The sequence below is a fragment of the Pinus tabuliformis genome, chromosome X, assembly GCF_031772625.1.
Source record: "Pinus tabuliformis cultivar Carrire ecotype Pingquan chromosome X, CPIR1, whole genome shotgun sequence".
In the NCBI taxonomy this organism is placed as follows: Eukaryota; Viridiplantae; Streptophyta; class Pinopsida; order Pinales; family Pinaceae; genus Pinus; species Pinus tabuliformis.
In genome coordinates this window covers 1,644,746,897-1,644,757,412 of record NC_142308.1, presented here as the reverse complement: position 1 = coordinate 1,644,757,412, position 10,516 = coordinate 1,644,746,897, and positions in this window count along the sequence as shown.

Below are 10,516 nucleotides of genomic sequence, written 5' to 3'. Positions count from 1 at the left end.
TCACAATCGAATCCATAAAAAATAGTAAGACTTTTGGATGCAGAAGAGGGAACAAAACATGCCCTATGAAATTGGGGAAAATTGCTAAAAGGGTGAATCTTGGTAGAAAAAAATTTACGAGGGAAAAGGATCTCAGAAATCGGTTGCGGCAAGGTCAACTGAATCATAAATAGGTTGCGGTGAGGATATCACAACCACACAGGGACTTAATTAAAACATAAATTTTACGCATAGAAAATCAGAGTAAAACAAAAGGAGGTTGTCGTAAATCTACTTGCGAAGGATTAATGCCATAACGCAACTAGCGACAATTTATATTATATGTTAATACATAAAGAAATACATTTGTGTGATAAATGGACGTTGCAGCTCCTGTTAGCTCTGCTACATTCTGCTGATTTTCCAGGAGAAGGAATTGGTTTGGTCCTTGGTTGTTGGCTCAGAGATGGTTTATAATGGTTATCATGGTCTCTCCCTATTTTCCCCGCCACCTCCATTTCATCCTTCCCTTTCATTTTCCCATATTTCCCTCTAAACCCCTTTATCCCTGTTTTGGCCTTAAAACCCCTCATAAACCCTTTTTCGGGCTCCCAAGCTTCTTTATGTCTAAAACCTATAAAAACCCCATTTACCCCTTTTCCCTTTAGTCCTGGCGCATTTTTGTGTTTTAACGTTATTAAACCCTGATAACCCTTTATAAACCATATTAACCTATGCTTTTTGTTTTACCCCGGCACTAAAGTTTTAACTTATAACACCGTGCATATAATGTAATTCATAACCCTAAGCTTTAATGAATCTCGGGCCCGCCCTTCGCCTGTCGCATCATATAATAACTCTGCACGATTAACCATGATCATCTGATCCTCCGCTGGATGATCCAATGATGTACACAGCCCCCGCTCATGTAAATCGCACGACCGATAGCCCGCGGGGAGGTGGTTCCCGCCTGCCACATGTGTCATTTTCGTTGGATCGCTTGCCATCATATGGATACCGTAGAGCGCCAAAAGCGGTGCGGGGAAACCGCTTACCGCCCTTCCGGTACGATTCCCCGCCCGTTAACGTGTGTTCAACTCTGCCGCCCATCAGCCATCGAATCTCCCCGATCATGATCCGACGGTCCACGATCCTTCTTTCCGCCTACCCGCCTGATAGCCTCTCAGATCGAATCTCCACCATTCATTTAAGCGATCCGACGGCTGATATTGTCCCAGTGTTGTCTATGCCTCCCGCTAACAGATCTCGATCATCTGCGTAATTCATCCAATGGCCAGCATTCTATCTCGGCTCCTGTTTGTTTTCAATGTATTTTTAAGTATTTTCGGCCTGTTTTGTGCGCACGAAGAAGGAAGAGATCATCCTGTACCCAGCATTCAATCTGTAGCTACCATATTCAAGGAACAACACGATCAAGGACAAGAAGGACGATCATTTCCAGCTCAATGACTGCAACAGTTATTGAAATTTATTCAGATAATACTTCATCTGTTTGTGAAGGACAACAAAGTGCCAGAGAATGTCAAAGTTGTTAATTAAAACAGTCAGAATGTATCAGAGGCCCATAATAGTTTGTAGATGCGGTTGGTGGTCAGTTATGACCCCTCCACACATGGGTATGTAGAGAAATTTTGTATTCAACCTCCATATATAACCAGAAAAACGATGTAATCAGGTTGATGAGTGTTATTCTATTGTAAGCTTCAACTTCTGGAGACTGTAACTACTGTGAGACTTGCAGCTTCTAGTCTTCATTTTGTTATAGCTCCAAATCTCACTCTTATGGTTTTTGATGCTGCACTCATGGCCCAGGGCAACCCCTCCTTCTAGACCTCGTCCAAAAATTTAAAAAACTGTGTTTTATCCCTTATACACGACATTTCCCTGAGATAAACGCGTGTATACGCGGGTAGGTGTATACCCAACCCGCGTATATGTCTTAAAACACTTAAAAAATATAAATCTCCTTAATTTCGGGTGGAGATCATGGGTTTTACCTGCTGATCACCTGTTAGTGCCCATGGCCCAACTGTTCCCAACGAATTCCCAACTAAAAAACTACTTTGGGAGAAGTATAAAAAGGCTTCAATGGGAAGGCCTAAGGGAGGATAAAAGAGAGAGAAAGGTTATTATGCTGAGATTTCCCTGACCAGGTCTGAAGATCCTTGTGCCTCCTACACTTCCCCAATTTTTACAGGAAACCCTTGTTTCCTTGCGCGATGATGTCCATTTGCTACTTGTGATATCATGGAGTAAGTCATGGAAGGAGTTTGTTAAAGGCTTGAGACTGGACGAACCTGAAGGACGGTTCCACTTGGAGCCTACGAAAGGACGACTTAGGTGAAATTATTCCTTTCTGTACTTTATTTATCTATAATAAAATAAACACTTGTCTTTGTTCCTGATATAAATCTTCTTCATGTTTATGATATTCATGTTAGAATTCATATGTGAATGGTTGTTTAATTGCATAACTAACTACCTTTCTTTATAATATGAAGATGGTTTCTTTATAATGTTTAGTCCATATACTGCTCTACTTTCTTGAATTGGTTGTTTTGCAGGTCAAAGGAGAAAAAGGAACTCCAAGAAGGGTCTGGACCCTAGAAGGACCTTCTCAAACGTAGGACCTCAGGTATGGCCCTTATCGTGGAGTTTTCTTATATTAGCATTATGGTTATATGGTATGTGTGTTTCTCTGTATAGACAACTTTCAGTCTGCTAGGGTATCAGCCCAAGACCCTAGGGGAACTTTTCCCTTAACAGAATTGGCGACTCCGCTGGGGACAACATCATTGTTGTTCCTAGTTTGGGTGTGTTCAAGCCAATCAGGGCTCAACTGCCTGTTTGCTTGCTGTTGTTGTGTAGTCTGTTCTTGAATTGTAAGTTTGGTCAGTTTCTTCAGACTGTTTTTTATTTTTTCTTGAAATCTTTTATATACGTTATTTTTCTTGCTTACAGAGGCGTATATATGCATGTTTCCTTAAGTTAACCATCATATATGTAGGTTTCCTTAGGCACAGTAGCGTATACACGCAATCTGTACATAAGTACAGTCGCGTATATCTTGCAATTTTCAAGATTTTTTAAATCTTTTGTTTCTGAAGGTCTGTCTGCTGGTTTGATTCAGTCCTGAACAGTTACTTTCCAGTGTCAGTTGTTAGTTTTACAGCAAGTATCTGATTTCGAATTCTCTCTGATTGTGAAGTGTTGGTCTTGTTTTTGTTTTTGCAAGCGTCATCGTTTTGTCAAGCACACAAGATTTCTTGTTAGGAGTCTTGGCTGCTCTGTTTTGTCAGAGCAGAAAGGCTGATCTCAGCCTTTGTGTCAAATCTTGTTTTGGTGACCTTTTGTGTTTGCTTGTTAAAACTACTTTTTGTGACCATCTACTTTTCTTGTTTCATGAAAGTTGTTGATTGACACTTTCTTGAAAATTGTCTTTTTGATCTTTTAGTCTTTGTTGCCAAAGCTTTCATTGCTGCTTTTGATTGTTAAGATCTTTAAACACATTTATTTTGTTGAGTTTTCATCCATTGTGTGTTGTCAATTTGCAAATGTGTTTGTTGCCTATTCTTCAATCATAAAGTTTCAGTTTTGTTGAGAGCATTTTTGAAAAGACATTTTTGATTTTGCTTTTGAAGAAAACGTTTTGAAAAACTTGGTTTTTATTTCTTGAACTTTGTTTTGATTTGGTTTCCTTTTAGTGAATGAAAGTGCATTTTTGTTTGTCTTGAAACTTTTTTTTATTGTTTAGACGAAATGAATGGTAGTAACTCATATTCCATCTAAACATTTTAAGTGGCAAAATAAAAATTTATAAGCAAAGTGTTATCACTCAGGTTGTCCCTGAAGGTTAAGAAAGGGATACGGCCGAGGTAACCACAAACCAACTTTGGACTGCAGGTTCTAGCCAACCTGCAATCAGAGAGGGCTCTCTCTTTTAGATTTAGCTTTGTTTGAAAGGATTTTAGGCTAGGTCTTGGGTCCAGAGGGTTTTTGTTTTGATTTTCGGTGGGAAAATTGACTTTTTTCAGGTAGAGAGGCAGAACATAGTCTGAATGTTTCAAACCATTGGGCGTGGAGTCGAGGAGGGGAACTGCTGGTGTGTTTCCTTAATAACAGTGAGGGAACATGGAGCAAGATAACTGAGCTTGAAGCAATTTTCAGGTTCAAAGGATGGAATGAATGCTAAAGAAAGAGAGGCAATTAAGAATCTCTCCAACAGATTAGCAAAGAAGGTAACAGGGCGCTACCTAGGGGCAGTTAAGAATCCCTAGATAATTGGCCAACACAGGTGAATTGGGGTAAACATGAGCCGGAAGGAATTCAATGTTCATAACCAATTCTTTTAGAGGAAAACATCAAGAAACAACAGAGATTGAGCATAGAGAGTATTTAAACTAATTCTAGGCTATTCTTTTTCTCTGCTATTTAGATAATGGCAAACACATAAACAGAGATAAGAGGCACTTATTGCTTTAGGCCGCAGTGTAGGAGTTCCATCTTCAACTCTTCAAAACATTCATCAACAATAGACAGTTCGCTCTCCAAGCTTTAAGCAATCTTTGATTACAGAAAAATTCAGGTATACACAGCGAGTCTCTAGTGAAAATTCTCAATTAACCAACCCTTAAAACTATACAGAGGGTGGTATATATAGGGCAAAAACTCTCTGCAGAGTTCCTTTATTACATCTTGACCTAATTAGGTCATAAAAATTGACTACTTAACCTAATCCTATCCAGAAATAAATGCAAAAAATATCTCGGGTCGTGCTCAGGGCCGCTGTATCAAAACTAAATAAATGATGCTGTCCTTGGTGGCTTGCTGCAGTGTTTTCTGCAATAAATGAGTATGGGTTTATGCTTTCTTGCTGTCCTCATGCTTTGAATGCTTTGATGGTGATTTGAAGGCAAGGATGGGCTGATGCTTATTGATTTGACTTTCTGGGGGCTTCATCAATGTTCAGGTGCTTCGAGCCCCTAAAAAAAATCTTCACTGATACTCTCTGGCATCTTTTCTTCCACTGATACTCTCTGACAAAATCTGGATTGCCGATCTGATGTGCTGCGGGTCTAATCACCAGTAAATGGTTGTTGTTCGGCCTCTGTATCATTTGGAATTGTCTTCTGCTCCTTTTGGTATGTTCTGTGAAGAAAACGAATCATTTTTGCGCCTTTTCGGGCTTCTTGGGACCGCATGGTGAGAAGATTCTTTAAGATTCCCTAAATATTCTCCATTTCGGCCTAAAAAATCCTGCGATGAGCGATTGGCGCAAATCGCTCATCAAAAACTGCCTCAGAATTGGATTCCGGGGCTCCGAAGTGCGACTTTCGCGCCTTTGCGCCCAAAAAGTGCTCATGACGTCAGCATGATGTGACATTGTACGGCGGATGACGTCAGCAGGACGATGTGGCGGGATGACGTCAGCATGATGTCATCATGTACAGTCGATGACGTGGCAGGTACGGTGGCGGGGACACGTGGCAGGAGGCCACGCAGGCAGATGACTCGACGCGGTGACTGGGCAGGGGAGTGACGTGGGCATGTGACGTCACAGGGCAGGGCGGTAAGCGGTATGTGGCGCACCGCTTTTCGGGGATGGTGGTTTCGGAGAGAGGGGCTCCGCCACAGCCCAATGCTTGACGCGTGGCGGAAGTACGGCGGTAATACCGCCCATCTCCCGGACGCTAAGGTTCGAGCGGTTCGAGGATGGGGTGGCCCACCCACCGTCGATCTGCGGGGCTGTGGATCGGACAGCTGGCGGCAGACGCGAAGGGACGGCAGGTTAAGTGCGGGGTATATGCGGAGTATATTCGTTTTTTAATATTTGCACGGGTGGGTTAAAAGCTTAGGGAAACGAGTTTATGTGGGTTTTTACAGGTGCGGGCTTAATACTTATGCATAGAAACTTTGGGTTAGGGGCGGAATATGGGTTTTTTACAGCGTTAGGGTGAAATTTTACAAGGGGAAAGGTGAAAACATGGGTTTTTTGGGGTTTTTTGGGTTAAGGGAGAGGTTACTAGCTGACTAGATGTCAAGCTAGTTCCTTAATGACGCGGATGGGCTAAAGACAGCCCCAAATGGACTGTGATTTCCCGGACTTAGTAAAAATATGGCTATATTGCCAGGGGGGAATATTTACATAAGGGTATTTATATACATGATTTTAATAAGGGAAGGGAAAAACTGATAGGGAGTTATATAATAAAGTTTAAAGTTAATATGGAGATGAAAAGAGGGCGCTAAGGTATGAGACCTTAGGCTTTGTTGGGGAAGAGAAGGCTCACAGATGATGAGTGAGCAGTCCTTGAGTGAAGCAGATGTTCACCAAGGCACATGTCATGGAAATGATGAAACTGAGAGGCTCAAGCAGATCTTGACCTCTTGGGGGATGTTAGTAAGTGACTTTGGGGTGATGAGAAGAAGGGAGAGGTTAGTGAATTCCAGCCTAAGTACCTCCAACTGAAAAACTGCCTCAAACCGAAAAATGGATTGCTTATCAAAATTGGAACACAGCAGTGGCACTTAGACTAGCATACTCTTATGGACACTTCTTTGGCCATCTGTAGCAAATATGGAGCATTGCAACATGCATAGTACGACATATTTGGCATGTAAAAATGTCGATCATGAAAGATGATTAACCTGCTGCAGCAAGAGGCTAACAGTGGCTCCACTTGGGGATGGCTTTTCCTTGTGAAAAGCCAAGAACAGCAGGTCAGACTGCCTTGTATTCAATTGTTGTTGTGTTCTGCAAATTTCCCTTGGCTAGCTGCCTTATTGATCCTACCTACCTACCTACCCTAACCAGTACTTACTTTGCTGTTAGGTGAAGTGAAATAGCCAATGCAGCCACTTAAGCAATAATAACATGAGTGGGCTTTGCTGCTTGTGCTTGCTAGTGAGACCAACTGAGGTTTTGCAATTTGTTATGGCTTTGTCAATCTTTGAGAAGATCAGGAAGCTAATGACCTCCTTTGCGGTGTTTAAATACTGTACAAAACTGTCCTGCAACATATATATACAATTTCTAGGCTGAATTAAAGAACTGTACAAAGGTTCAGGATTGCTACCATGCCTTGGAGTCGGGAGATCATCGACAACTCGATACTGAGCCTTGCAGCCTGCTAATGGAGAAGAGCACTGATCTCTTTCATCATTCTGCCTTCCAACGGATAGGTCATTCAGAACTTGCAGAGGTGCTTGTAATTTATTACGATCTGGCTCAAATAGGACTTGACTGATCTATGCAGGCTGCTGGTCTTCTTCTTTTTTGAACAACTCAGATGGATGAAAACAAAGAGGTAGGGGATCCACTTGGATCATTTGGCCATATGCTGCTACTTCTGGGTCTACCTCAATCTGATATTCAATGGCTCTTTGGGGCTGCAAAACTAGAGGCAATACCTTTGGAACAATATCTTGATCAACCTCCAGACGGTCAATCGCAACACGCGGTGACACTTGATCATATACAGCATGATAGTTATCCTTGAAAAATTGAAAAGATTCAAAACAAAAGGGTAAAGTTCCTTCACTGAAATCAACACACTCTGCGTTTTCTTCCTTTTCTTCATAGCTGAGATGGGCATGCTGATCATTGGGTTCAGGTTGCTGAACCTGAACACTGCTTCCTGCAAAAATAGGATATGATTCCTCTGCAAGGCTAATTTGGTCGTTAGGCTCATAATCATCATCATACAGATCATATTTGGGCAGATAGTTGAAAGAAGAGAAGCTATTATATTCACACAGTATATCAGGAGACTGCTCCATCATGTATGACTGGATGAATATGTCATCTGTTTTGTGGCAGGTTTGTTCGTGAATGTCACTACTTTCCTGTTTCGAAACAGATCTATTCTGGTGCTCTAAACATTCCACTTTCATTGTGATCAGCTGCATCATTTCCTCTGTCTTTTGTAACACACTATGAAATCTTTCTTCTTGCTCTGCTTTGCGCTGTTCTTCCCTCCTTCTTAGATTTGCCTCCACGTCCACAGCTATGTCCTGCATCTGTTTCAAAGTGGACAGGTATCTTTCTCTCAAACAGAATTCCATCTCTGTGTCAAATGCTCTAGGATATTGCAATAGAGCTAAATCAAGGGGAGGTCTTATATTTAAAGGCATGGACTGATAAACTTGATTGAATCTGTCTGAAAACTGCTGAACAAATTCATCTGGATGCCTTTCTAAATGATTGTATTCTTCGATGAGCATGAAGAGATTACCTCTGATCATCCATCTATCAAGGAAAAGCTTGGAACACTACTGAAACTTAGAGATGCTCGCCTCATGCAACACTTTAAACCAAGTCCTAGCTTCGCTTTGCAAAGAAAGGGCAAATAGTCTAAGATTGACATCTTCATCATCCACTTCAAATGTATTAAGATAATCTTCAAAAGCCTCGATATGTTTCTGGACAGTAATACCATTTTCTCCATCAAATCTAGGGAGATATTCAGGATGATTTGCTGGTAGAGGACCAAGCATAGGAGGCAAAATGAGCGGCTTATATCTTTCAGGAACTTTACGAGGCATGGGAGTATGTACAGGAACTAGAAGTCTGGACTCTATTTTTGGTTCCTCCTTGGCTGTATGATGATCTTCAACAGCATTTGAAAGCTGCTGCTCTGATGTGCAAGGAGGCTTTTCAACAACCTTTTCCAAAGGAAAAACATGAAAATCTGACATAAAATCGTTTTTAAAGTAAAATATGCACAGCAAAATCTGGTGCAAGAGAAAGAACATGATCCCTTGGATGATAGTTCAAGTCAAGAGCCTGATCTGCTTATATAATTCCTTCGGGTTCATTTCTCCAGCGGAGTCTTTATTATGAGGATGATGTGGAGTCGCCAGGTGGATGAATTAACCTTGAAGTGCCTGATCTTTGTCCACCGTCACAGATCAGAGCTGAACATGAAAAACCCTGAAGAAAAGGAACACTTTCTCCAGAAAACAAGGCGAACTGGTCAAAATTGAGGATTTACATTAATAAACACATGATTCAGTCCCCAGTGGAGTTGCCATTATGTTATCACTCAGGTTGTCCCTGAAGGTTAAGAAAGGGATACGACCGAGGTAACCACAAACCAACTTTGGAGTGTAGGTTCTAGCCAACCTGCAATCAGAGAGGGCTCTCTCTTTTAGATTTAGCTTTGTTTGAAAGGATTTTAGGCTAGGTCTTGGGTCTAGAGGGTTTTTGTTTTGATTTTCGGTGGGAAAATTGACTTTTTTCAGGTAGAGAGGCAAAACATAGTCTGAATGTTTCAAACCATTGGGCGTGGAGTCGACGAGGGGAACTGCTGGTGTGTTTCCTTAATAACAGTGAGGGAACATGGAGCAAGGTAACTGAGCTTGAAGCAATTTTCAGGTTCAAAGGATGGAGTGAATGCTAAAGAAAGAGAGGCAATTAAGAATCTCTCCAACATATTAGCAAAGAAGGTAACAGGGCGCTACCTAGGGGCAGTTAAGAATCCCTAGATAATTGGCCAACACAGGTGAATTGGGGTAAACATGAGCCGAAAGGAATTCAATGTTCATAACCAATTCTTTTAGAGGAAAACATCAAGAAACAGCAGAGATTGAGCATAGAGAGTATTTAAACTAATTCTAGGCTGTTCCTTTTTTCTGCTATTTAGATAATGGCAAACACATAAACAGAGATAAGAGACACTTATTGCTTCAGGCCACAGCGCAGGAATTCCATCTTCAACTCTTCAAAACATTCATCAACAACAGACAGTTCGCTCTCCAAGCTTTAAGCAATCTTTGATTACAGAAAAATTCAGGTATACACTGCGAGTCTCTAGTGAAAATTCTCAATTAACCAACCCTTAAAACTATACAGAGGGTGGTATATATAGGGCAAAAACTCTCTGCAGAGTTCCTTTATTACATCTTGACCTAATTAGGTCATAAAAAATGACTACTTAACCTAATCCTATCAAGAAATAAATGCAAAAACTATCTCGGGCCGTGCTCAGGGCCGCTGTATCAAAACTAAATAAATGATGTTGTCCTTGGTGGCTTGCTGTAGTGTTTTCTACAATAAATGAGTATGGGTTTCTGCTTTCTTGCTGTCTTGGTGCTTTGAATGCCTTGATGGTGATTTGAAGGCAAGGATGGGTTGATGCTTATTGATTTGACTTTCTGGGGGCTTCATCAATGTTCAGGTGCCTCGAGCCCCTAAAAAAAATCTTGACTGATACTCTCTGGCGTCTTTTCTTCCACTGATACTCTCTGACAAAATCTGGACTGCCGATCTGATGTGCTGCGGGTCTAATCACCAGTAAGTGGCCATTGTTCGGCCTCCGTATCATCTGGAATTGTCTTCTGCACCTTTTCGTATGTTCTGTGAAGAAAACGGATCATTTTTGCGCCTTTTCGGGCTTCCTGGGACCGCATGGTGAGAAGATTCTTTAAAGATTCCCTGAAGATTCTCCATTTCGGCCTAAAAAATCCTGCGATGAGCGATTGGCAATCGCTCATCAAAAACTGCCTCAGAATTGGA